Source organism: Salvelinus fontinalis, chromosome 10 (assembly GCF_029448725.1).
Source record: "Salvelinus fontinalis isolate EN_2023a chromosome 10, ASM2944872v1, whole genome shotgun sequence".
Lineage (NCBI taxonomy): Eukaryota > Metazoa > Chordata > Actinopteri > Salmoniformes > Salmonidae > Salvelinus > Salvelinus fontinalis.
This window is the reverse complement of record NC_074674.1, coordinates 19,088,899-19,115,777: the sequence shown is the minus strand read 5'-3', so window position 1 is coordinate 19,115,777 and position 26,879 is coordinate 19,088,899. Positions and strand designations below refer to the sequence as shown.

General features: G+C 42.1%; 1 pseudogene; it reads left to right on the top strand.

Moving 5' to 3' along the window:
• LOC129863747 (substance-P receptor-like) overlaps positions 1-22,548 on the top strand; it is a 29,840-nt pseudogene extending 7,292 nt beyond the window's left edge.
• The last annotated feature ends 4,331 nt before the right edge of the window (positions 22,549-26,879 follow it).

Below are 26,879 nucleotides of genomic sequence, written 5' to 3'. Positions count from 1 at the left end.
AATCTGCCAGGCTATAATTTAACATGATTTGTGAAATCAAGTTTGTTGGGAAAATAAAAGTCAAAACAACTTTACAGTATATAAAGAAGACGAGTAAATAATAATAGAGGATACTTCTGTAACCATCGTCGTAAGAATGAGACCAAGGTGCAGCGTGGTAGGCGTACATTTTCCTTTCATTTGAAATGTTCCACCAAAAAAAACAATACAACTCAACGAACGTAAAGCTAGTAGTGCAAACACATGCAACACAAAAAGACAAGATCCCACAACAGAAAGTGGGGAAAAGGGCTGCCTAAGTATGATCCCCAATCAGAGACAACGATAGACAGCTGCTTCTGATTGGGAACCATACTCGGCCAAAAACAAAGAAATAGACAACATGGAATGCCCACCCCAAATCACACCCCGACCTCACCAAATAGAGAAATAAAACGTCACTCTAAGGTCAGGGCGTGACAACTTCTTTTTCTAGATTGAGTTATTCCCTCTTCAACAACCTGGAAGTCAGAGTAAAGGTGCAAAGAGCTTTATATTTGTGTTTGTCCAATCCCAGTGGCCCAGTGGCTTTATTCCAAAGTACTACGCTATTATACTATAAATGTATAATATATTGTCATGAGACTGACTGATGAAAGAAACCTCCGTGGCCTGTTCAAAATGTAACGTTATCGTTCTGGAAAGCAGAGGAATAACATTCTAAGAACATTGAGGTAATGTTTTGTGCACCCTGATGCAAACGTTGTAAGAATGTCATCACAACCGGACAGATTTTGGGTTTTGGGAACCTACCGTATATCTCTTGTAATGTACCCACACTGTTCGCACAACCTAATGAAATGTTCCTGGGAATCTTGGGAAGTCAGGACAGCTGTTCTGTCGACATTCTTGCGACATCAAGGGAATGTTTTGTGCACCCTGGTTGAAACATCGGCTGAATGTCAGCAGAACTGGACAGTTTTAGGTTCCCAAAACACTATCTCTTGTCATATCCCCACAATGTTCCCACAACCTAAAGAAATGTTTTAGGAACTTTTTAAAGAACATTAAAAAAAAGTGCTCTGGGAACATTCTTTTGACATCACGTGAGTGTTTCTTTGCACGCTAAAAGAAACATTGTATAATCATCCCCACAACTGGACAGTTTTAGTGTTTTGGGAACATATGTTTAGTGATATCCCCACAATGTTCCCACCAGACCTTTCGTACAACCTAATAAAACATTCTGGGAACCTTGAAAGAACAGACGAAATGTGTTCTGGGAACTTTCTTACAACGTCAGGCAAATATTTTATACAAACATTGTATAATCATGAGCGCACCTGGACAGTTGTTGTGTTATGAGAACCACAGTTGGACTGTGGTTCACAGAGGGTGAGGCAGTCAGCCCAAAGCATCACCGGTTTGCACACTGCCTGCCCTCCAGGACATCTACAGCACCCGGTAACACAGGAAAGCCAAGAAGATCACCAAGAACCTCAGCCAACCGAGCCACGGCCTGTTCACCCCACTACCATCTAGAAGGCGGAGACAGTATAGGTACATCAAAGCTGGAACCGAGAGACTGAGAGGCCATCAGACTGGTTAAACAGTCACCACTAGCCTTAGTCACTGTTACTAGCCTGCTCTCACCCGGTACTCGACCCTGCACCTTAGAGACTGCTGCCCTATGTACATAGAGTCATTAATTGAACACTGGTCACTTTAATAATGTTTACATGTAGTTTTACCCACTTGTTATGTATATACTGTATTCTAGTCATGGCTCATCCTATATAACTACTGCTGTACACACCTTTTTTATTAAAATTCTGTCCATACTCTCTATACATAACATTATATGTATATATACACTACCGTTCAAAAAGTTGGGGTCATTTAGAAAAGAACACAGACACTGGACAGAGAAACTCTGCCTAGAAGGCCAGCATCCCGGAGTCACCTCTTCACCATTGACATTGAGACTGGTGTTTTGCGGGTCCTGGTGTGGGTGAATGGATGATCCCCGCATGTGTATTTCCCACCGTAAAGCATGGAGGAGGAGGTGTTATGGTGTGGGGGTGCTTTGCTTGTGACACTATCTGTGATTTATTTAGAATTCAAGGCACACTTAACCAGCATGGCTACCACAGCATTCTGCAGCAATACGCCATCCCATCTGGTTTGGCTTATCATTTGTTTTTCAACAGAACAATGACACCAAAACACCACCAGGCTGTGTAACGGCTATTTTACCAAGAAGGAGAGTGATTGAGTGCTTTCATCAGATGACCTGGGCTCCACAATCCCCCAACCTCAACCAAATTGAGATGGTTTGGGATGAGTCGGACCGCATAGTGAAGGAAAATGCAGCCAACAAGTAAACAGCATATGTGGGAACTCCTTCAAGACTGTTGGAAAAGCATTCCAGGTGATGCTGGTTGAGAGAATGCCAATATTGTGCAAAGCTGTCATCAAGGCAAAGGGTGGCTATTTGAAGAATCTCAAATATAAAACATATTTGGATTTGTTAACACTTTTTTTTAGTTAATACATGATTCCATATGTGTTATTTCATAGTTTTGATGTCTTCACTATTATTCTACAATGTAGAAAATAGTAAAAATAAAGAAAAACCCTTGAATGAGTAGGTGTTCTAAAACTTTTGACGGTAGTGTATGTATATATATTTATATTCCTGTCTCTGACATTGCATGTTCTGATATTAATTTATTTTATTTTTCTGTTTTATGTGTATATTGTTTTATACAATTTTTGCTAGGTATGACTGCACTGTTGGAGCTAGAAACACAAGCATTTTGCTGCACCTGTGATAACATCTGTAAGTCTGTGCACGCGACCAATACACTTTGATTTGATTTGCCGCAACCGTGCAAATGTTCTGGGAACTTTAACAGAACCAAATTTGTTTTGCTGGGTATTTACAAGAGGTGTGTCTGAGGATGATCGAGTTTACCTCAACAGGCAGAGGGAAGGAGGGAGAGGAGGATAGAGAGGGAGGTAGGGATAGAGAAAGGCAGGGAGAAAATGAGAATGAAATGGGAAGGGGCAATAATCAAGCGCCTAGCGGGGAGAAGAGGAGCGGAGCGGATGGGAGGAGAGGGAGAAGCGGTGGGAAGGATGAAGGTGGAAAGGATGAAGGAGAGGAAGGGTCTGCATGTGTGTGTGTGTTACTGATCACTATGTGTGTGTGTGTGTGTGTGTGTGTGTGTGTGTGTGTGTGTGTGTGTGTGTGTGTGTGTGTGTGTGTGTGTGTGTGTGTGTGTGTGTGTTTGTTCCAGATACATGGCTATCATCCACCCCTTGAGGCAGAGGTTGTCTTCGACAGAGACCCGTGTAGTGATCGGAGTGATCTGGGTGTTAGCTCTACTGTTGGCCTTCCCCCAGTACTACTACTCAGCTACAGAACAGCTGCCTGGTAGGACTGTCTGCTTCATCCAATGGCCCGACTACACCAACAACACAACCATGGACCTCAAGAAGATGTGAGTACTGACACACACACAAAGGAGTTTGTTTAATAGAAGCATTAGACATTAAAGAATAAACTGCATCATTTTCTGTCTGTAAAATCTGATTTAGTACTCACCTCCGTTTTCTGTCTTTGAGCTAAGGGTGATCCCACACCATGATAGCCCCAAAATATTTTTTGTATCACAGATTGTTCTGGCAATTCTCACATAAATACTTCAGGGTGAAGAAAGTATATTCTGAGATACAACTACTCACATTCATTTATTCAACATAAAACAAGTATTATTAATACAGTATATCAAAAGTGCCCCTTTTGATTTAGCTCATTCTTAGACATTGTTTCGAAAAATCTACCCTTCAAACACATCACCTTTCCAGAGTGGTCTCTTTGCTACATAATTTTTTATTTTTTTAAAATTCAATTTAAATTTTATCCCCTTTTCTCGTGGTATCCAATCGTTAGTAATTACTATCTTGTCTCATCGCTACAACTCCCGTACGGGCTCGGGAGAGACGAAGGTCGAAAGCCATGCGTCCTCCGAAGCACAACCCAACCAAGCCACACTGCTTCTTAACACAGCGTGCCTCCAACCCGGAAGCCAGCCGCACCAATGTGTCGGAGGAAACACCGTGTACCTGGCTCCCTTGGTTAGCGCGCACTGCGCCCGGCCCGCCACAGGAGTCGCTGGAGCGCGATGAGACAAGGATATCCCTACCAGCCAAACCCTCCCTAACCCAGACGACGCTAGGCCAATTGTGCGTCGCCCCACGGACCTCCCGGTCGCGGCCGACTGCGACAGAGCCTGGGCGCGAACCCAGAGACTCTGGTGGCGCAGCTAGCACTGCGATGCAGTGCTCTAGACCACTGTGCCACCCGGGAGGCCCTCTTTGCTACTTTTGAAGAAATATAAATTTTATACATACAAATTGGCATTATTAGGTCATTAACCAATCACAGCCCTCCTGTAGGATTGCAAATTCGGCAAATCACCAGCAGATGGAGTTCCCTTTGAATCAATTTTCCCATTCACTGTGTTGGTGGTGTGCTTTAGAGTATATTGTTTAAAACAATATATCTAAAAATGAACAAAATCAAAAAGGTACTTTTGAGATATTAATATTCATGTGTTTATTTATTTTTATTTGTATCAATACATGCTCTATATTTTAGAGCACACTATTAGAAGTATAATGACACCAAGGTGTTGTCTGTATCATGCACTTTTCACAGATCATTGGGTCTTACAGGGGGCTTGTAAAGGTCAAAGAAAGTGTAACGGCTTTCCTCCTCCTCTTCATCCGAAGAGGAGGAGCAGGGATTGAACCAAAATGCAGCTTCTTGATATGACATGATTTATTAAATTAAAGACGAAAAACACGAAAACACTTTAACAAACTACAAAACAACGTAGACGCACCTGAACATAAGAACTTACATGACACGAAGAACGCATGAAACAGGAACAGACTACATAAACCGAACAACCGAACAAACAAACCGAAAACAGTCCTGTGTGGCGCAACTTACATAGACACAGACACAGGAGACAACCACCCACACCAAACAATGTGAAAACACCTACCTTAATATGGCTCTCAATCAGAGGAAATGAAAACCACCTGCCTCTAATTGAGAGCCATATCAGGTCACCCTTAACAAACATAGAAACACACAACATAGACTACCCACCCAAAACTCACGCCCTGACCGTCAAACACATACAAAATAACAGAAAACCGGTCAAGAACGTGACAGAAAGGCCTAAAATTGCCACTTTCATCATGATTTTATGGTAAAAACCATATCAAACATCCTTCCTCCTAATGCAGTTTCTATGTGAGAATTTGCCAGAACAATCTGAGATACCCCAAAATATTTTCCATACTGGAATGGAATCACCTTCAAACGTCTGGATGAATAAGCCCATCTTTTTTGCTTTGTAAACATCCTAGTCTAGTGGAATAGATTCATCAAACTATCCAACCTCGATTAGTCAACAGATTGATGAAGAACCAGACACATAGTAGATGCGCAGCCTCTGGGTGTTGTGTTACGATGAACCATCGTTAGGCAGAAGTCGTAGGACTTCAAGGACTTTAATTAATTGCATTGCTGTTGTTGTTTTTCTGTTTTTAAAATAAGCAAATTCAAATCAAGTATATTAAGGATCTGAATATTCCTCGTTAATTAACAGCCTAGGCTCCCTAGACAATATATATACATATACATATATATACAATATACAATATACAATATACTGTAAGTTCTTCTCTATAAATGATACAAGTTTTATATCGTTAGTCAATGACGCAGCATTTAAGAGGGCAATTGACATGATGTATTATCTTTCTTTCAGAGGATAATATTTATATGACAAAACAGTACATTTCTACACGTTATCCTTCGTTTGGCACCGCATCAATTTATCACAAAGCATGATCATTTTTTATCGTTTTGGCATGTCAAACGGTTATAATGTCATGCGGTGCAATCGTCTGATGTTGACTTTGAACAACAAAAGTGTTGTGAATTTGGTGTAACTCATAAGTAAACTGCAAATATTTAACTTTGGCACACACATGTGATAACATAATGAAATATTGTCCAAATATTTGACGAGGATGGAATTATTTTCTTTGAAATACTTGAATCATTTTATTTGAAAATCACTAACATCATACAGTACAACCAACCGTAGAAGGCGATTTTTTAACCACATCACATCATTTCTGTCCATGTGTCATGATATGACATCAAAGCCTACACTGTAGTGGACCCTCCAATTCAGCAGAAAGAAAATCAAATCTCCCACAAATGTTAACAAATTTCACATCTCTGTCCTCTGTCATGACAGAGGATGATTTTCACTGTCATATGGTTAGGGCCCTGTGTGGCTCTGGATCCGATTTCTTTCATAGCGCTAAAGGTCCCAAAGCTTCTGCGTATGTTTTAATTCTATACTATGGACACTCTGCTACGATCGTAGAGAACAGGCTACTCCGGCAAATGGTTCTCGTTTAATAAAGTCAGATCAAAGTTGAATCAATGTCTGCACGATCACATCATGATAGTATTCTACCGAACAGAATATAAAAGCATAGTATAACGTTACGGGAAGACAAAAACACCACCACATTTTTCTCTCGTATGGCCAAAACTCAACTGCGTGCCACTAGGCAAAAGACACAGGTGGGCTATGCTACAGTTTGACCCTGTGCTATAAACACCCCAGAACACCCTATGCTATAAAACTCTCTCACTGTACATCATTCACAACAACACTGTAGGCCATATAGCTCAATAAGATCTGTGTGCAGATCCCTGTTAAACGGATTGAGATCAAACGGTTGATGCTGCAAGGCCGTTTCACCGGTAAAACTTGAAGAATTATCATTCATGATTGACAGTGAGAAAGGTGGAGGGAAGGAGACCAACAAAATGTGAGTGTAAAGTACAGGTATTAAGAAACACATGTGCAGAACGTGATCCCCATGTGCACAGAAGCTTTGGGACCTTCTGCGTTTTTTCAAAAGAAGTCGGATCCGCAGCCACAGCCTTTGGTTAATCATGTCACATGACTTGGAGTTTAACCTTTATTTTAAGCCTTTTCCAAGTGAGAATTAGATAAAAAATGTAAGCAATTGTCTGAGGATGTTGCTGGACCATCTGATATAAAAAGAAAAGGGGACAGTTTGATGAAAAAGCTTTAATTAAAGGTTCAAATCCAGGTTATGTGACACGATTAACCAAAACACAGGGGCCTACATATGGCACAACCACTAATATAAAATGGTATATAATAAAAACATGTATTTCTTCTTTCAAATAAAGGTGCAAATGCATGTTTTTCAAAAAATTCCATGACAACCTTTGAACGGAGAGTTAAAAGCCACTTTGTTTCAATTATGCCTGTTTTCAACCACTAGGCCACCGAGACTTTATGGTTGCAGTCGTAAATTCACTCTGGCTATCTACTCCGATTTCAGCCCACTCTCGTCTACGTGTGCCAGAAATCAGAATAGCTGGTTAATTTACAAAGGAGCAACACCCTTTGACTATGACTGGTGTCAGTAAACATCTGCAAAAAAAACGTTGATAAATTGTTGCCAGTAGCACAGTTACAGTCACCAGCTCTCTAGATAACATGAAAACAGCCTAACCAGCTTTGCTAGTGTGAGTAAAATGGTCAGAGAAAGGTGTTCTCTCCTTTGTGTCAGGAAGTAGCTGGCAAGTTAGCCAACTTTAGCCAATTATCTTGGGTGTTTGACTGCCGTTGTGAGGTCAGAACGCTCGGATCAACCCTACTCCTCGGCCAGAGCTGAACGTTCCGAGAGCGAAACGCTCAGAATTTACGAAAAGACAATCTGACAATGCTCTGACTTTTCAAACACCCAGAGCGCACTCTGAGCGCACTCTGGCACTCCAGAGTGAATTCATGAACACCTCTATGTCAATTAATTTGCATAGCCAGGTAAACAGACGAGGGGACAAGATCACTTGCGGTGACAGACTTACTGAGAGTTTAGGATAATTTACATGACACATTATCAACTTCCGTAGCTGTTTAATTATATATATATATATTTAATGAAATTATGAAAAATATTTATAACATTCCACCCATGAGGCAACTGGAGAGCGATTTGTTCATTTAACTGCAGGAAAGGGGTCTTCCTGCTTGCTTATTGGATAATGTTTTGTAGCTGGTTTGCTAAATAGCTTTCTAGCAAGCTATGCTCAGGGGTGGAAGTTGGCCAGAAACCTCAGTGCTCCTATCTCCTCTGTGCTTGGGGCTACAAACAAATGGGAAAATGCATGCAACAGCCTCTATCCCTAGCCAGTTCATGTAGGATCAGCTGCTAGATAATAATAATACATTTTATTTGAAGTGCTTTTCACAACACCCAAAGTAGCTTTACATACACCAGAAAATCAGCAGGATAAAAAGCAACACAATCACATATTAAAATAAGCAAGTATATAAAAGTCCATAGAACATAAGGACAGACTAACCAGGGAAGTGAACTAGACAGAGGATAAAAGCTAAGACAACAGAGAATCCGGGTAAGTCCGTGTGAACCGGTGTGTGTAGTGTGGACACTGAATATGCGTATGGATTGTGAGGTTCTGACATGGAGAGGGATAGAGAGTTCCAGATCTGAGGAGCTGCACAGCTAAAAGCCCGGTCTCCCATGGAGCGGAGCCTGACGCCAGGGATGGCGAGGAGGCCAGTGTCAGAGGAGCTGACGACATATGTTAGTCAAGAGTGTAGGGTAATCTGCATCAAAATGTTTCAACAACAATATTATGCATTTAACTGTATTTAAATAAGGTTTCTAAATGAAGGAGACAGCGTACCCCTTTCCTACTGTCAAATGAATAAATCGCCCTCTAGTGGCCACATGGGTGGAATGTTATTAATATTTTTCATAATTAATAAACATTATTTTAAAAAACCTTCCTAAAATCTGGTGTTTCTATGTCAAACAGTTTTGTTATATTTCAGTCTTCTGTGATGTGTATATAATGTGTAATATTGGGATATTAAGCCCATAACCATGTGTGTGAGGTGGATACTTCTGTTTTAGAGTAGATTTGTTTAAGACTACCAAGAAACACTCTGTATGACCCTGATTTCGCCCCCTGGTTTCTAAGCCTTGAGACAATTGAGACATGAATTGTGTGTGTGCCATTCAGAGGGTGAATAGGCAAGACAAAAGATTTAAGTGCCGTTGACCGGGGGTATGGTGTAGGTGATAGGCGCACTGGTTTGTGTCAAGAACTGCAACGCTGCTGAGTTTTTCATGCTCATGCCCTTTTTAAATAGCAGTTGTCACAAAGTACCTATACAGAAACCGATCCTAAAACCCCAGAGAGCAAGCAATGCAAAGGCACGGTGGCTAGGAAAAACTCCCCAGAAAGGTAGGAACCTAGGAAGAAACCTAGAGAGGAACCAGGCTCTGAGGGGTGGCCAGTTCTCTTCTTGCTGTGCCGGGTGGAGATTATAAGAGGTCATGGCCATTTAGACCAGACCGTTCTTCAATATGTTTAAACATTCATAGAAGACCAGCAGGGTCAAATAATAATCACAGTGGTTATAGCTGAGCATTTAGAGGTTGAGACAGCATGTGCAGGGGGAGGACAGCCAGGAATAGTCATGCCTGGTAGTCCTGAGGCATGGTCCTAGGGCTCAGGTCCTCTGGGAAGGGAGAGAGAGAGAGAGCAAGAGAGAGATGGGAGAATTGGTGGGAGCATATCTAAGATCACACAGTACACCAGATAAGACAGGAGAATTACACCAGATATAGCAGACTGACCCTAGCCCCCCGGCACATAGACTATTGCAGCATAGATACAAGAGACTGAGACAGGGAGGAGTCAGGGGACACTGTGGCTCGTCCAAAGGTTCCCCGGACAGAGACAACCAGGCAGGATATAACCCCACCCACTTTGACAAAGCACAGCCCCCACACCACTAAAGGGATATCAACAGACCAAATGTCCTCATTCCTCCCTGTATGCAAGCTATTCATTCATAAAAAATATATATAAGTATATATATATATAAAATCAGCAAAAAAAGAAACGTCCTTTTTTCAGGACCCTGTCTTCCAAAGATAATTAGTAAAAATCCAAATAACTTCACAGATCTTCATTGTAAACGGTTTAAACTCTGTTTCCCATGCTTGTTCAATGAACCATAAACAATTAATGAACATGCACCTGTGGAACGGTCGTTAAGGACGGTAGGCAATTAAGGTCACAGGTATGAAAACTTAGGACACTAAAGAGACCTTTCTACTGACTCTGAAAAACACCAAAAGAAAGATGCCCAGGGTCCCTGCTCATCTGCGTGAACGTGCCTTAGGCATGCTGTAAGGAGGCATGAGGACTGCAGATGTGGCCAGGGCAATAAATTGCAATGTCCGTACTGTGAGACACCTAAGACAGAGAGACAGGACGGACAGCTTATCGTCCTTGCAGTGGCAGACCACATGTAACAACACCTGCACAGGATGGGTACATCCGAACATCACACCTGCAGGACAGGTATAGGATGGCAACAACAACTGCCCGAGTTACACCAGGAACGCACAATCCCTCCATTAGTGCTCAGACTGTCCGCAATAGGCTGAGAGAGGCTGGACTAAGGGCTTGTAGGCCTGTTGAGAGGGAAATCCTCACCAGACATCACCGGCAACAACGTCGCCAATGGGTACAAACCCACCGTCACTGGACCAGACAAGACTGGCAAAAAGTGCTCTTCACTGATGAGTCGCGGTTTTGTCTCACCAGGGGTGATGGTCGGATTCGCTTTTATAATCGAAGGAATGAGCGTTACACCGAGGCCTGTACTCTGGAGCGGGATCGATTTGGAGGTGGAGGGTCCGTCATGGTCTGGGTCGATGTGTCACAGCATCATTGGACTGAGCTTGTTGTCATTGAAGGCAATCTCAACGCTGTCCGTTACAGGGAAGACATCCTACTCCCACATGTGGTATCCTTCCTGCAAGCTCATCCTGACATGACCCTCCAGCATGACAATGCCACCAGCCATACTGATCATTCTGTGAGTGATTTCCTGCAAGACAGGAATGTCAGTGTTCTGCCATGGCCAGCGAAGAGCCCGGATCTCAATCCCATTGAGCACGTCTGGGACCTGTTGGATTGGAGGGTGAGGGCTAGGGCCATTCCCCCCAGAAGTGTCCGGGAACTTGCAGGTGCCTTGGTGGAAGAGTGGGGTAACATCTCACAGCAAGAACTGGCAAATCTGGTGCAGTCCATGAGGAGGAGATGCACTGCAGTATTTAATGCAGCTGGTGGCCACACCAGATACTGACTGTTACTTTTGATTTTGACCCCCCCCTTTGTTCAGGGACACATTATTCAATTTCTGTTAGTCACATGTCTGTGGAACTTGTTCAGTTTATGTCTCAGTTGTTGAATCTTGTTATGTTCATATAAATATTTACAGGTTAAGTTTTCTGAAAAAAACGCAGATGACAGTGAGAGGAGTTTATATATACACTACTGGTTAAAAATGTTTCTTTATGTTTTACTATTTTCTACATTGTAGAATAACAGTGAAGACATCAAAACGATGAAATAACACATATGGAATGATGTAGTAACCAAAAAAGTGTTCAACAAATCAAAATATATTTTAAATTTGAGATTCTTCAAATAGCCACCCTTTGCCTTGTGGTGGCCTACCACTTCGGGGCTGAGCCGTAGTTGCTCCTAGATGTTTCCATTTCACAATAGCAGCACTTACAGTTGACCGGGGCAGCTCTAGCAGGGCAGAAATTTAACAAACTGACTTGTTGGACGTTGAAAGTATTGGACGTTGAAAGTCTCTGAGCTCTTCAGTAAGACCATTCTACTGCCAATGTTTGTCTGTGGAGATTGCATGGCTGCGTGCTTGGTTTTATACACCTGTCAGCAAAAGTTGTGGCTGAAATAGCCAAATCCACTAATTTGAAGGTGTCTCCACATACCTTTGTATATATAGTGTATGTACATGTCCAATGCCTCTGCCTTGATGACGATGTCAGTATTATCAGCAGCACCTATCTTTTACAAACATTTTCTGTTTTTAATCTACTTTCTTTTTCTTTTCTCTGCCCCGCTTTGAAAGAGACTAATTGCTGCAGCATTTATATGAAAGACCTTTTTTGCAATCACATTTGCAATTGTTTATACTATCAAAAGAAAAACGTACATTATTATTAACATGAAAAATATGTACACTCGTGTTTTGAGAAGAAAAACAAAAGTTCTGAGAATGACCCAACTATTAATTTCCACAAAGTTTGCTGCTTCAGTGTCTTTAGATATTTTTGTCAGATGTTATTATGGAATACTGAAGTATAATTACAAGCATTTCATAAGTGTCAAAGGCTTTTATTGAACAATTACATGAAGTTGATGCAAAGAGTCAATATTTGCAGTGTTGACCCTTCTTTTTCAAGACCTCTGCAATCCACCCTGGCATGCTGTCAATTAACTTCTGGGCCACATCCTGACTGATGGCAGCCCAATCCTGCATAATCAATGCTTGGAGTCTGTCAGAATTTGTGGGTTTATGTTTGTCCACCCGCCTCTTGAGGATTGACCACAAGTTCTCAATGGGATTAAGGTTTGGGGAGTTTCCTGGCCATGGACCCAAAATATTGATGCTTCGTTCCCCGAGCCACTTAGTTCTCACTTTTGCCTTATGGCAAGGTGCTCCATCATTCTGGAAAAGGCATTGCTCGTCACCAAACTGTTTCTGAATGGTTGAGAGAAGTTGCTCTCGGAGGATGTGTTGGTACCATTCTTTATTCATGGCTGTGTTCTTAGGCAAAATTGTGAGTGAGCCCACTCCCTTGGCTGAGAAGCAACCCCACAGGATGCTTTACTGTTGGCATGACACAGGACTGATGGTAGCGCTCGCCTTGTCTCCTCCGGACAAGCTTTTCCGGATGCCCCAAACAATCGGAAAGGAGATTCATCAGAGAAAATGACTTTACCCCAGTCCTCAGCAATCCAATTCCTGTACCTTTTGCAGAATATCAGTCTGTCTCTGATGTTTTTCCTGGAGAGAAGTGGTTTCTTTGCTGCCCTTCTTGACACCAGGCCATCCTCCAAAAGTCTTTGCCTCACTGTGCGTGCAGATGCACTCACACCTGCCTGCTGCCATTCCTGAGCAAGCTCTGTGGTGGTGCCCAAATCCCGCAGCTGAATCAACTTTAGGAGCCGGTCCTGGCGCTTGCTGGACTTTCTTGGGCGCCCTGAAGCCTTCTTCACAACAATTGAACCGCTCTCCTTGAAGTTCTTGATGATCCGATAAATGGTTGATTTAGGTGCAATCTCATTGGCAGCAATATTTTTGCCTGTGAAGCCTTTTTTGTGCAAAGCAATGATGACGGCACGTGTTTCCTTGCAAGTAACCATGGTTGACAGAGAAAGAACAAGGATTCCAAGCACCACCCTCCTTTTGAAGCTTCCAGTCTGTTATTCGAACTAAATCAGCATGACAGAGTGATCTCCAGCCTTGTCCTCGTCAACACTCACACCTGAGTTAACGAGAGAATCGCTAACATGATGTCAGCTGGTCCTTTTGTGGCAGGGATGAAATGCAGTAAATTTTTTGGGGGGGGATTCAGTTAATTTGCATGGCAAAGAGGGACTTTGCAATTCATTGCAATTCACCTGATCACTCTTCATAACACTCTGGAGTATATGCAAATTGCCATCATACAAACTGAGGCAGCAGACTGTGAAAATGTATATTTGTGTAATTCTCAAAGCGGTTGGCCACGACTGTATGTATGTATGGAAATAAATTATTGATCTATTATGAATTAATATTTGTCTGTATGGATTCACTGACCTTTTTGGAGGCCTTTTTGTCAACAATGTGTTCAGGCAAAACACCCCTCCCTCTCCATTTCCAACTTTTAAGCTTCCCACAGATTTTGATGCTGAACCAACCTACTGAAGCAAGACAGAATGAAAGCGATGAGCTGAGCAGGCAGGAGAGTTGTAGGGTTTTAGTCATGTAACACACACTCTTATCCAGAGTGACTTACCTTCAAACAAGCAACCTTTCAGTTACTGGTCCAACACTCTCAACCACTAGGCTACCATTAGTTCATAGACAACACTTGTGTGAACATAACAATGTATTTAAATGTTAATTCATTAACTTTACATTTTTTCCACTCGAAAAACCTTATTTCTCAATTGCCCAAGAATCAGAAAGTGGTCTGTTTAGCTATTAATAAATTCTTCATACAGAATTTACTCTACTAATTACCTGACGTTATTGATTTTATAGTTCCTAAACACACACACACACGCGCATGTGGATGCACTTGTCCTGGCTGTTTCCTAGTTGTCTCGGGTTATAGGCATTTCCACTTCTAAAGGAAATGTTCCGGCGTTCGGACATCCCATTCACGGTAAACGCTGCTTATGTCGGCTCAATCGGAAATTGCCTTTAAAAGCCGCATTGCCTGTAACCCACAATCGGATCGAATCCCGGCCTCACTCTTTTCACAGTTCTCTCTCTCTCCCTCTGTCCCCGCTTTTTTTTGCCTCTCTCTCTCACTTGTTCTTGCTGTTTTTCTCGCCCTCCACCTGCCCTCCCTCTCCCTCTCATGAGTGTGTGTGTGTGTGTATGTGTGTGTCTGTGTCATTTAGTATCTCCATTAGTCTCAGGTGTTGAAGGGATTGAAGTCATTTCCATAAGCAGCTGACTCCCTGTAGTTAGTCTGATGGTAATGTTAGGGGCTAGGAGATGATACATTCTCTTTTTCTTTCCTCCTTCCTCTTCCTCGTGACCTTTCCTCCTTCCTCTTCCTCATTACCTTGCCTCCTTCCTCTTCCTCTTCCCTCCCCCTCTCCTCTCCTGCTCTCAGTTAATTGATTTCATGCATCTTTTAGTGAGTCTCGTTGCTCCCTGTAGCGAGACTGATAATCAATCAGCAGACAGTGTGTGTGTGTGTGTGTGTGTATGTGTGGACAGGCGGACGCAGAGATAAGGAAGCAATTCAGAACTCTGTGTTCTACTAGACTACTATCTGAGTGACATTCCTGTCCGACAATCTCATTTGTTTGTGTGTGTAATCATTTGGTGGGTCCCTATATTTGTATAAGTGTGCATTATTACGCATGTGTGAATTGGAAAAGTTTTTGCATATTCCACTCTCCCTGAGACACCATCGGAGATTGTGGTCATGGCTAGGGTCTGCCAATATCAATGGCGACACTGGAGAAATTAGGGTTAAGTGCCCTTGCTCAAGGGAAATTTGACAGATTTGTGTGTCTAACTAACTTTCTATGTGTGTAGGTACTATTTGTCTGTGGTGTTGCTGTACTATTTCCTGCCGCTGTGCATTATGGGATGTGCCTACCTGGCGGTGGGCTTGTCCCTGTGGGCGGGGACTATCCCTGGAGACTCCACCCACCGCTACCGAGAACAGCTCATCGCCAAACGCAAGGTACACACACAATCAACCACACAGACACAACACACTTATGTACACACACACTCATGCAGCCATACACACCACACACACACACACACACACACACACACACACACACACACACACACACACACACACACACACACACACACACACACACACACACACACACACACACACACACACACACACACGTAAGCATGACACAGCAGGGAACCTCTTAAGTAGATATTCTTAGGTAAATTACTAAATTGCTTTCATCTCCCACTCCCTTTCTCTCTCTCTCTCTCTCTCTCTCTCTCTCTCTCTCTCTCTCTCTCTCTATTTCTCCCTCCCTTTCTCTCTCTCTCTTTCTCTCTCTATTTCTCCCTCCCTTTCTCTCGCTATTTCTCCCTCACTTTCTCTCTCTCTCTATTTCTCCCTCCCTTTCTCTCTCGCTATTTCTCCCTCACTTTCTCTCTCTCGCTATTTCTCCCTCACTTTCTCTCTCTCGCTATTTCTCCCTCACTTTCTCTCTCTCTATTTCTCCCTCCCTTTCTCTCTCTATTTCTCCCTCCCTTTCTCTCTCTCCCTCCATCCCCCTCCCCTCTCTCTAGGTAGTGAAGATGATGATCGTGCGTGATGATTGACGTACGCCTACACGCACACAGCAAGGAACCTCTTAAATGAATATCTTTAGGCAAATCCCTAAATTTCCTTCAACTCTCGACCTCCCTCTCTCAGGTCGTGAAGATGATGATCGTGGTGGTGTGTACGTTTGCAGTGTGCTGGCTGCCGTACCACATCTACTTCCTGCTCCAGCAGTTCCACCCTGACCCCATGCAGCTGTTTGAGTGGCGCTACATTCAACAGGTCTACCTGGCTGTCATGTGGTTGGCCATGAGCTCCACCATGTACAACCCGATCATCTACTGCTGTCTCAACGACAGGTGGCTCTACGTACATACACAGACATGCACACACCATTCTGTGGGTGGCAATGAGCTGGTCCCATTTGTCTCTTTGTTCCTCTGTCTGTCTCTATACGTATATGTATCTCTCTCTAGGTTCAGAGCAGGCTTTCAGCAGGTGTTCTGTTGGTGTCCGTGTGTTCCTGCAGGCTCCTACGAGGGACTGGAACTCAAGTCCACCAGCTACCTACAAACTCAGGTGTGTGTGTTTCAATTCTGTCTACTTTGTATATGCATGAATGTGTGTATAAACTTTGTCTCCTTTATCTCGGTTTCCAGGTGAGTGTGTACCGAGCCAGCCGGACGGAGACCAGTGTGTCGACGGTTCTGCAGCCCACTGAGGAGGAGTGCTGTGGGGCCGAGTTGCCAGCTAGCCCCCCTATCAGCCAGACAACTCTGGAGCTCACCTCCAAGGACTCACAATCTGCCCCAAACACCCCCGACAGCCCTGTTTTTTTGCGGCAGACGCAACATGGATTAGTAGCTTAATAAACACCGAACTGGACGAGTGTCCGAAACATTTCTGCAGGTATATGTGCATTAGTACAGTACCAACTAGTTCACTAAGAAGTATTAAACAGGACTAGCGTCTAGAGCGCTTCTGTAGGCAGACATGGTTTGGTGGACTACAACCTGTAGTTTTATTATCCTCATCTAGTATACCTGACCAGGTGTGGGGAGCACATAAGGATTCTTTCCATCATTCACCACACCGTCCCTGTGTACCCCCTGCCTTACCCCCCTGCATTCCAGAACCATAGGGCTGTGTTTGGAAGACCACCACTTCCCCTAGCAACAACAGCAGCCACAGGTCTCTCGCTAAGAAGACACTGATGATTGTGTGTGTGAACAGTGTCAGGCAGGGTGTGTGCGTGCCTGCATTTGTTTCTTCGTGCAGGCGCTCGTGTGTGTGTGCGTTGGTTCATTTGTGCACACGTGTGTGTGTGTGTATTTCTGCGAGGTGATGTGTGCTGGCCCAGCACTTGTTGTCAGGGATTGCTGCTCAAAGCCGACAATGTGAGGAGCAGTACTCTGTCTGTCTGGTCAGAGCACAGGGCAGATACACTACATGACCAAATGTATGTGGACACTCGTCGAACATCTCATTCTAAAATCATGGGCATTAATATGGAGTTGGTCCCCCCTTTGCTGCTATAACAGCCTCCGCTCTTCTGGGAAGGATTTCCACTCGATGTTGGAACATTGCTGTGGGGACTTGCTTCCATTCAGCCACAAGAGCATTAGTGAGGACGGGCACTGATGTTGGGCTCGCAGTCGGAGCTCCGATTCATCCCAAAGGTGTTCGGTGGGGTTGAGGTCAGGGCTCTGTGCATACCAGTCAAGTTCTTTCACACCGATCTCGACAAACATTTCTGTATGGACCCTCACCTTCTGCACGGGAGCATTGTCATGCTGAAACAGTAATGGGCCTTCCCCAAACTGTTGCCACAAAGTTGGAAGCACAGAATCATCTAGAATGTCATTGTATGATGTAGCGTTACGATTTCACATCACTGGAACTAAGGGGCCTAGCCTGAACCATGAAAAACAGCCCCAAACCATAATTCCTCATCCACCAAACTTTACAGTTGGCACTATGGATTCGTCCGTAAGACCGCCACATGAAAGACTCCTTGTCCAGGACCATTTAAGACTGAATGAGTAGATAATGGTCAACAATGGTGAATGCCTTGGAAAGGTTTACAAATAGGGAAGCACAATGTTTTTTATGATCTAGGCAATTTAACACATCATCTAAAACAAGCATGAATGGAGAGTCAGGTGAACTACTGTTCTGTGGTCTGGGGAAATGCAACAGCAAGTGACATTAGGAGGCTGCAGAATGCACAGAACAAAGCAGCAAGGATTGTTTTAAGGTGGAGATGTGGTTCTTCTGTTGTAGTCATGCTCAATGCTCTTGGTTGGTCATCAATCAACAAGATAATTGAAAAAAACATGCTTATTTTATTTCATAATATACACCATTTAAAACGGTCAAACTCTATTCACAACGGTATTCAGTTGGTAAGAGACAGACATTCAGTAAATACTAGGAATAGATTGTCCACCATCTGTCATCCAGACAGAAAAGAGAAACAGGCAAAATAACATTTCGATTTAGATCAATAAAGAAATTGAATCATTTGACTGAGCAAACCAGAAACCTTTCAATATATAAATTAAAATAATACTTTTAAACCATTTAAATATAATACATAGGAAAGTTGTGCTGGACTATCTTTTAGACTGTTAAGAGTATTTATCTGGTCAATATGTCCGTGTATTATGTCTGTTTGTAACAGTGTGTTATATGTGAAAATGTGATCGTATTATAAATTGTATTTTAGTATCTAAGGACTCTTGGAAGATTAGTCCAAATGAGGACTAAAAGAGATCCTAATAAAATCTAAATCAAATCTAAATCTAAAACAAGCATAGTGGCTGAAACAGTGCTGTGTTCCACTAAAACCAGACTGGTGCATATTTAGAATAGAGTTAGAAGTTAAAAAAAAGAAAAAGAAAAAGAAGGTCCTTAGCTGGGAGTTGTTAAGAGATTCTAGTACCTTGGCTGAGCAAGAAAACTTGGAGATTTGGCCGGTAATTATCTAAGTCAGAAGGATCTCCCCCTTTATGTAGGGGGAGGACGTGCCACTTTCCAAATTTTAGGGAGAACATCAGTAGCAAATGCCAAGTTAAAAATACACGTTAAAGGTTCAACAACGAGTGGGGCAGAGAGCTGTAGTAAGAAGGGGTCAAGTGAATCAGCCCCTGTGGATAAAAAAAAAAAAAACATCTTAGACATCAAATGGTTGAAATTAAAATAAAGTACGAGAGTCTGTTAGAGCATCGTTCTCTACAATCTGTTCTGAGGTGACTTAAAGGACTCCTTTTAGTGGGAGGAGATTCATTTTCAGAGACTATCCTTTCAAACAAGTGGGCAGTTGAATCAAAAATGGTTATTAAACGCACTACACATTTGAATTTTGTCTAGTATGGGACCAGAGGCTGTCAAAACCTGCTGAGGCAACGAGGAGATGGAGTTTTGTGATTTGACCACTTTCCAGAAAATTGCTGGATTACCACCAATTTCTGATACTCAATTCAAGAAATATGTTGATTTAGCCTTTCTAACCAGAGATCGACATCTATTTCTCAAATGTCTGAAGGACTGCCAATCAGACATAGAATCAGTCAGCCTAGCCTTAGCCCAAAGCTACATTTCTTTCCTGTCATTTCTCAGTCAATTCATGCATGAACCAAGGATTAGATTTAAACAGGGAAATAAAACAATTAAGGGCCTGACCCGAGTCAGTGATAGTAGACAGCAGTTTAACAGATGTGTGAGTATACGTCTATGTTGTAAAAAACTATATTATCAACTACCACACCCATGATTTTACCCATGCACATTTTGTTTTTTGATAGTTCACTGAAAAATGTGGGTAAGTGTACTTACTAAGCCCACCAAAATCTAAGTTTAGACATTTCTAACATATCCTGCCCTAATTTCTGTAAGAAAAGTGGAGATAAAATGAAAGGTGAATCTCTTATGTGAGCTTTTAGGAATTTACTTACAAAATGTAATAAGGCATACAAATATTTGATAAAAAGTCTGGACTGGGCTTAATGGGTACCGAGTGTACGGGGGTTCCAAATAAGCCCACATCTAAAATATATATATTTTTTAAATTAACAAATGTTCAAAACTTAGAAACTGACATTTCATGTGTAAAATTTGAATATATGTAACTCCCCTGAAGTTATTAAAATAAATTAATCATTGCTATTCATCATGAAAGTAGCACTTATAACAGGGTGGTAGTCCAATATTATCCACAGAGATCAATGTGGACTTATGCTTTTGTTCTTTGCAACCAGTACACACCTGATTCAACTAATCAACTAATCATAGACTTCAATCAAGACACGATTAGTTGAATCAGGTGTGTTACTGCTTGGTTGGAACACAAACCTGCACTCATACCGGCCTCTCTGTGTATAAGAAGCAACGCTCAAAGACCATAAAACTCACTATTGTCAACGAATTATCTGAAAGCTGAATAACATTTCATGTACTGCTAAACTTGTTAATTAGTTCAACTTGTCTTCCTTAAGCCTGTCTGAAGACAGTTCCAAATCTCCCTATGCTGTGTATAAAAAAGGTACAGGTGGTGGACCAAAAAACAGAATCACCTAGATGAATGAAAGACAACAATATGACAAAGCCCCCACCCAAACGTGAATGAGTAGTCACTCAATAGTCATCTTATTGCCCCTCATTTGTTTCCCTCACTTATTGTCCCCCCCGATATCCCTCAACCCTGATCTTATTCTTCTGTCTCTGCATCAGCGACTAATTGTCCACTCCAAACATCTTAGAGAGAGTACAGAGGTTTAACAATTTTCGAAATGGTTTCTAATCTTGGTAAAGACACCGTGGCTAGATGAAGAATATGCATAATTGTAGTTTTTGTGTGTTTTAATCAACTTAAATCTTAACACAAAACATATTTATGCTCATGTTCATTGAATATTAGAGAGCTCAACACCCCATCGCCATGTGTTTCAATGAAAACCGGGCTGTATAGGAGCCGTACTGAGTTTAATTGGAATAACAGTAATTGATGAGGAAAAAGACGCAATAGCAAAGTCTACTCATTAAATATTTGGAAACCAATGGTTTGGGGCATTCATATACACTATACACGACAATATTCTGCAAAGTATTGATCATATTGAACAATATTTATTTATTGTCATTTACATTCTCTATAGAGGGAGTGATTTCTATGCTACCTAATCCTTTAAGCCCACCTAAGATAAATGTCATATTTTTTTTAAATGCCGTCTATGCATAACAATGCAAGGTTAATTTAACAGTAAAATATGAGAAAATGTATTTAAAATTGTAAGCTGCGAATGCCTGAAATCTAATATCTTGTAGTTCACTAAGTTATGTTGCTACTGTGTGACTGTGACCAGCAGGCACGACTGCTAGCATGAAAAACCCATATTTTCAATTGGCAAGAAAAAAATAAATAAATGTATATCAGCACAGGCATCTCTTAATTGTACATAAAGTATAATCACTTATCTGAGAAGGTACAAAAAAGATCTGTCAAATGTGTTGATCTGAGGGTAGCCTCAACACAAAGTGTTTTTTTCGTCTTTGAAATTGGCCACTAGTGAGAACTTACACATAACTGTCAATAACTTAGAATATAACAAGTTATGGATATAACAACCAGATGAATAAGTTGGAACATTAAACAGGAGAAAATCTTAGTTTTGAGTGGGCTTAATGGGTATGTGGGCTTAATAGGTACGCTTACCCTAAATGTGCAGAGGTAAAATGGAGAAACACATGGTAGTATGTGACTTAGTATGTGTCTATGCTTTCATGTGTGTATGTGTCATGTACAGTATGTATGTGCTGTATATACATGCTTGGTTGACACAAACAGTGGCACTGGAAGTCTCTGCCACAGCTGTGAGGGTAGGGACTGTTGTCCCTCTGTGTGTTGGTGGAAGACATCTATCACAGCCAGGTATGACAAGCCAAGTGTCACCCAATGCTCATGTCTGTGTGTGTGTGTGTGTGTGTGTGTGTGTGTGTGTGTGTGTGTGTGTCTGTGATTTGCTTTGAACACCTGACTGAGCATCCAGTAGCTGCAACTGCTCCTTCCCTACACCGTGTGTGTGTCTGGCAGAACATGGGTGCACAAACACACACACACACACTGACCACATTCTATGCCTACTGGTTCAGTGTGTGTGTGTGTTGAGTACATGACGATAAGTAGCATAGTGCGATTGATGCATGGTTGTCACTATTTCATTTAGAAGGTAATCAAACCATTTTAAATACCTGAAGAACTGAGAGCATTCTGTCCTCCATGATTGCCATTTCACACAATGTTTTATAAATCATAGTCACGGTTATTTATTCTCGTTGAGTGTGTTTACATAAATGAACATGAAAAGTTGAACTGTTTTATGAGTCATGTCATGTTCTGTTATCGTGACTCTGTACTGAATATATAGCTGTATCCATGTTTGGTTTTGTCGTGCATCAGAAGATGTTGCCTAGAGCTTTACGGTGTTCATATTTGTGGTGTATCGAATTAAATTGTGACCATTATATTCAGCTCCCTGACTGTAGTATGAATATACAATATTTACTGCATCAAACAGTAGCCAGACTTCCTTCTGTCAAAGTTGTGAACTATCGGAAGAATGCTGCTGATACGCACAAAATGTATGCATTTATGATACAGAAAACTACAAAACTACTAAATTACTTCGAAAGTTGTGTATTATATGTTGGACAACATCAGGAAAGTTAACTTGGAAATGTCTAAATGGGAAGTTCACTTTCTCTAAGTGTTTGTCTCGGCAGACAGCCTGCAGGATAATTCATTCAACAGGAGGACCCGCTGCCTGCCTGGGGAGATGCTGTAAACAGCCTGTTGATCAGTCTGACGAGAACACTTTAACTTCAAAATTAGAGCACTATATAGGGAATACGGTACCTGGGTAACCTGAGGAAAGTTAACTTAAGTCAAATGTACACCTTGCGCTAATATGTGGGTTTTGTGATCTGATCAATATTGACATTTTAGTCATTTAGCAGATGCTCTTATCCAGAGCAACTTACAGGAGCAATTAGGGTTGCTCAAGAGCACATCGACAGATTTTTCACCTTGTCAGCTTGGGGATTCGAATCAGCGACCTTTCAGTTACTTGCCCAGTGCTCTAACTGTGTCTGCATTGTGACCAGATTTCGCGGTGCAAATAATTTTTTTATATTATTTTAAACGAATATGAATGTATTTATTTTTAAGATAATTGATGCCATGAGTCAATGGTGGTACCTGTCAATGGTTTAATAGGCCGGTATAGTGATGATTTCAATGGTTTAATCCAGATCTGTTGACACTTTATTGATATCCAGATACAATGGGTCCCTGGCTACCTCTAGAGGTCGTCAGGAAGATCTGATCACAATCAGATCACAATCCCTCTTTTAATCGTCTACACCTGTCAAAACAAATTCAAGACAAAGGACACATGTTAGAACCAGGTATAAACGAGGCTTGAGATGAGCTCCGACTGTCAACAGATGCCACCAGAGCTTCTTTAACACCTTGAGCAAACGTGAGTTTCATGATCTAAACAACATGATCCAATCGCTATCTGATCAAGGTTTGTTGCGTCTACACATTGTAATAAAATGTGCCGCTTATCTGTTCACTGTGTTTGCGTTGTGACCAGATTAGATGGTGCCTCCCTGTTTGCATATTATTTGAGAGATATTCTTTCAAACTAACATGGATGTATTTTAAGACAATTACTGACGCCATAAGTCAATGGTGCTACCTGTCAATGATTTTAGAGAACGTCATGAATGTGTACAAGATCAGGACAAAGGATGAACATTAGCACCAGATATAAATGGGGCTTGTAGGTGAAAATTCATGACTATTGTTGATTTTCAGTAATCTCTACTGTTCTCTTTGAAGTAGAAAAAATAATCGATATAAGTTTAAATATTAGACATGTGTAAACAGAATGAAGGCTGAGGCCCATGTGAGTGTACAAAGCTGGATCAACATTGAATTGACCATTGGACATGTAAAAAACAGAACTTAAGCAGAATCTGTGTGGATTAGGCAAGGTACACTAACAAGACGTGTCTGGTCTGGGCCATATCTGATCTTGTGAAGGCTACTGGACACACACTTGGGTTAATCATACATAGACAACATCGATCTGAACTTGTGAAGACCTCTGGACAGACAGGAACATTAGCTAATCAGGGATAGGCAACAGTAGGAGTATGCATGTCAGGCCACCAATAGAATCTATGCCCCAATGTCTGAGCCAATAAGAGAATGGAAACTAAGTAAGACAACAAGATTCATAAAGTGAAGTGACGACATTATGTAAGGGTAAGACTGTATAAAAACCAAGCACTAAGAAGGAAGATTCAGTTCTTCCATGGATTTGCTCGGCTTTGTTACTCTCTGTAATAAAGTCTATTTGAATTCACAAGCTCCGGTATCAGAGAAGTGTTTGATTCAATATTTTCCACAACAGGCTCTGGTGTCTGGAGGAACTCCACAGGAACAACAACTTCAGTCTGATCTCATAATAGGTCTGCGAAAATTAAATCAGTTGCTATTTAATCTAAACCGAGCTGCTGATAATATGGCAGTTAACACATCTGATTGAGTGTTAACAGTCTGAGTGAACACACATTTTAATTTAAATTCAATTGATAGTAAATAAGGATATTGTAAGCCCTCGTCAGCCACCTGTGACTGCATGTTCTGCACTTTGTGAATCGTGTGTGTTGAGTGTGTTGACTGTGTGTTTACTGTGCTTTTACTGTGTGTTTACTGTGTGTGTGTATCAGAGAGAGAAACATAACTGACACATAACTCCTTTGTGTTCCTATCCAATAATGACAGATCATTTTTATTGCTCCTCTCTGTTTAAACCAGTGTTTGACAGCGCTGGTATTAACAAAAGAGAAGGAGGGAAGAGTGGAAGAGAGAGATGCAGTGGGAGCAAAAGCAAGGTAGACAAAGAAAGAGACAGCCCGAGACAGAGAGAAAAAGTGACTGAGAGAGGGGAGGAGAGACAGAAACAGGTCATAGAGATATAGACACAGAGAGAGGTTGTTCTGGTTGGCCAGGTTGTTATGGTTACAGCTCCACTACGTGAACCCATCTCCTTTAGCATGAGTGTTTGTCTCTGTCTGTCTGTCTGTGAGAGAGAGAGAGAGAGAGAGAGAGAGAGAGAGAGAGAGAGAGAGAGAGAGAGAGAGAGTGTGTGTGTGCGTGCATGCGTGCGTGCGTGTGCCTGTAATATGTGGCAAATTGATGTTTGATCAATATTAGCAGCTTTCTGTCTCTCTTCTCCTCTCACTCTGGATGCCATTAGGGCCTATAGGAAATTACCTGCAATTTTCTCGCCATTACGTGTTCACACACACACACGTACTGGCGAGAAAATTGCAGGTCATTTCCTATCCAGAGTGAGAGTAGAAAGAAAGCTGCAGATAGCTGAATATTGATCTCATATCAATGTGCCAAATATTACAGACACACAGACACACACACAGACACACACGGACGTTACAGCAAATAATAATGCAAATAATTTATTACATTTGTAAAGTGCTTTTCAATTTACAGAACAAAGTGCATAAAATAACAAATTTGACACGGCAACTAGACATAGCAACGGACACAAAGAACACAGCTGACACTACAAATGACAAGTGCACCAAGGATGACAGCTATCAACAGACAGCCTTCCTGTCACACCCTGATCTGTTTCACCTGTATTTGTGCTTGTCTCCACCCCCCACCAGGTGTCTCCCATCTCCCCCATTATCCCCTGTGTATTTATACCTGCGTTTTCGGATGGTCTGTTGCCAGTTTGTCTTGTCCCGTCAAGTCCCACCAGCGTGTTACAGTGTTTCCTGTGCTCTAGTTTTTGTTTTTCCTAGTCTTCCCAGTTGACTGACCTGTCTGCCTGTCCGACCTGATCCTGCCTGCCGTCCTGTACCTGCCTGAATCTGATTCGGATTGCGACTCTTTGCCTGCCTTGACTTACCTTTTGCCTGCTCCTTGTTATTTAATAAACTCTGAGACTCATACTATCTGCATCCTGTGTCTGCATCGGGGTCTTATCCTGAGCCTTGATACTTCCTAAAGAGAACGGTCAGTTTTAAAGGAGCCCAGAGTCTGGGGTGCCTTTAGGTGGTCCGGGAGGGACCTCGGTGCTTGGTCCTGGGGGCATGGCGAAGCAGGCTATCGCTTGACCTGAAGGTGGGGTTATGGAGAGAGAGCAGTTATTTGCGATAAGGATTGGGCCGAGGGGCATTGCCATGAATATCCTGGAAAGTCAGCAGGAGGGTTTTGAATTCAATCAGGAATTAGACGGGGAGCCAGCCCAGAGGTGCTAGGATGTTGTTTCCCTACTCTCATCAGGATACTGGCAGCACTGTATTGGAGCTTCTGGAGACTTCTGCCAGGGATCCCGATGAACAGTGCATTGCAGTCGTCCAGCATTGAGGACATAAAGGCATGGACGAGCTTATCTGCATCCGAGTGAGTGAGGGTGGGACGACGTTTGTCAATGTTCTCGAAGTGATAGAATGACGATTTACACAGTTGTTTGACGTGGCTGTCAAAGGTCAGGGAGGAATCGGCCTTTACACCCAGATTGGAAACTCAGGGGGAAAGAGAGATTGTCTTGTCCTGCATTGGTGAGGTGTGTCTTTGGTGCGTGTTGGACCTGGTGGGGGGTGCCAACAAGTAGGGCCTCGGTTTTCCTGCTGTTCAGTTGAAGGAAGTTTCTGTTATGTAGTTTATTTATATGTAGTTATTTTTGTTGTTGTAGTTTATTTATAGATTTTCAGATATGAGAACAGAAACAAAAACAGTACAACAACCCCAACCCCTC